Source organism: Rhododendron vialii, chromosome 11a (assembly GCF_030253575.1).
Source record: "Rhododendron vialii isolate Sample 1 chromosome 11a, ASM3025357v1".
Lineage (NCBI taxonomy): Eukaryota > Viridiplantae > Streptophyta > Magnoliopsida > Ericales > Ericaceae > Rhododendron > Rhododendron vialii.
The window spans coordinates 3,526,296-3,529,128 of NC_080567.1; positions in this window are offsets into that span (position 1 = coordinate 3,526,296).

Sequence of the window (2,833 nt, forward strand, 5' to 3'; positions counted from 1 at the left end):
TTATGCATGAAGGAGATGATGCAATCATGTGCAAGATGTTCCCGTCAAGTTTAAGGAAGGTTGCTTTGTCTTGGTTTCACAGATTGGGCTCACGCTCCATCCGAACATGGGTGCAATTGGCCGAGGAATTCACTGCACGGTTTTTGACGAGCAGGAAAGCTTCGAAAACTTTTGAGAGCCTTTCCTTTATGAAGCAAGGCGAGGACGAGCCGATCAGAACATATGCAAAGAAGTACTGGGAAACCTTCAACGAGATTGAAGGTTGTAGCGAAGAATACGCAATAGCCACGTTCAAGACAGGCTTACCTGTTCGGGGGGAACTGCGTAAATCCCTAAACATGAGTCCCGTGCAGACATTGGCAAAACTGATGGAGCGAATTGAGCAGCACGCCAAGAACGAGGATGACATTCTACGGGAGGATGGTAAGCTGGCCGCCGAGCAAGTAAAGGGGCCTATAAAGAAAGCAGTAGACAAGCCAGAGCCCAAAATTTATTGTGAAAGAAAAGATTATGGGCAGGCGAAGAAAGAGCAGTACAAGGATAAACAAGCCCCGGATCCCAAGTCATTCTTTTCAATAAACACGGTTTGGAAAGAGCCCATTTACAGGATTCTTTATCAAATAGAGAATCAACCTTATTTCAAATGGCCCCCAACTCTTGGTGGGAATAAAGATGCAAAACGTGCTACGAATCAGCACTGCAGTTACCATAAGGATTGGGGCCATATGACTGAGGATTGTGAGATGTTTAAACGGCATCTTGATGATTTGGTCTCGCGAGGTTATCTCAAAGAATTTATCCAAGAAGATCCCAAGGATAAAGACAAAGCAATGGAGTTGGATTACGAACAAAATCCAAAAGGGGTAATCCATATGATACATGGATTAGCCGAACCTTATACGAGAAATGAGGTGAGATTGCTTCAGAGACAAGTGAAACATGACCAACATGTGATGCAGTTGGGGAGGAAAAGAGGGCGCAACGAAAGGGCAGGCAACGAGGGCATAGTTTTTACGGATGAAGATCTGGGAGGGGTCCAGGTACCTCACAATGATGCTTTGGTCATAACCCTACGAGTTGGGGAATATGATATGGAAAGAATCCTGGTGGATTCAGGGAGTTGCACCGAAGTGCTATACTACGATGCATTCAAGAAACTGGGGCTCACTCAAGAAGATTTGGTACAATCAGTAACTCCTTTGGTCAGATTTGGAGCAGGAGCAGTTTGGCCGTTAGGCAAGGTAACTCTGCCTGTTCGGGCTGGGACAGTGGTGCTACGAACCGACTTCCTAGTTGTGGATGTACCTTCTTCCTATAACGTGATTATAGGGAGAACATGGTTGCACAAAATGAGGGCAGTCTCTTCAACTTTCCATCAGATGGTAAAGTTCCCAGGGTCTAATGGGATTGAGCACATCAAAGGTAGCCAAAAGATAGCTCAACAATGTTTGGTATCCATCATAAAGAGAGTCCATAATGCCCACCATGTTAATACTGTGGAAATTCCGGATCTGCCGACCATTGAGGATATTGGAAAAGACCCAACCGAGAGGGTAGTTGAGGATTTGAAGAAAACACTGATCAACGAGACTGATCCAGATAGGTATTTTCTGATTGGGGAATCACTGCCAGAAGAGGAAGAGGCTGAATTGAAAAGTTTCTTAAAAACTTATGTCGACGTGTTTGCCTGGACACCAGAAGAAATGCTTGGGGTAAGTGCAGACGTAATTTGCCACCATTTAAACGTTGATCCTGAGCATAAGCCAATCGTTCAAAAAAAACGGAGGGCAGCCGTGCAGCATGTGGATGCAGTTATCGAGGAAGTCGATCGTTTGTTGGAGGCCAAAGCGATACGTGAAGTCTACTACCCAGAATGGTTATCCAACACTGTTGTAGTGAAGAAAAAGAATGGAAAGTGGCGAGTCTACGTAGACTTCACAGACCTAAACAAAGCCTGCCCAAAGGATAGCTTTCCACTTCCAAGGATAGACCAACTCGTTGATGCCACTGCAGGGTACGAACGAATGAGTTTTCTCGATGCATATCGAGGATATCATCAAATTGCCATGTTTGGGCCAGATCAGGAGAAGACTTCTTTTATTACACCACAAGGGTTGTACTGCTACAATGTCATGCCCTTTGGATTGAAGAATGCACGGGCAACATATCAGAGATTGGCAACCATCATGTTCAGAAAATTGCTCGGCAAAACTATGGAGGTTTACATAGATGACATGGTGGTGAAAAGTAAAGCTGGGCAAGGCCATATTGCAGATTTGAGAGAGGCATTTGAGATTTTGAGGAAATACAAGTTGAAACTCAACGCCTCGAAGTGTGCGTTTGGAGTCGGATCTGGAAAGTTTTTGGGCCATCTTGTAACTCTAAGGGGGATAGAGGCGAATCCCGACCAAATAAAGGCCTTACAGAATCTGCAGAGTACTCGGACAACGAAAGAAGTCCAACGGTTGACTGGGATGGCAGCAGCTCTTAATCGATTTATTAGCCGGTCAAGTGACAAGTGCAGACCTTTCTTTCAGTTGTTAAAGAAAAGGGAAGGGTTCAAATGGGGAGCAGAATGTGAACAGGCCTTCCAAGATCTGAAGGGATATTTGGCCTCTCCTCCCCTTCTTTCGACTCCAGAGCCAGGTGAGTCCCTAGTTTTATACTTAGCTGTTTCTGAGCATGCTGTGAGTGCAGTCCTCTTGAGAAACAAGGGATCCGAGCAAATCCCTGTTTATTATGTGAGCAAAATATTGTTAGATGCGGAAACAAGATATCTGCCCCTCGAGAAGTTAGTCCTAGCCCTAAGGACAGCAACCAGAAAATTGCCGCA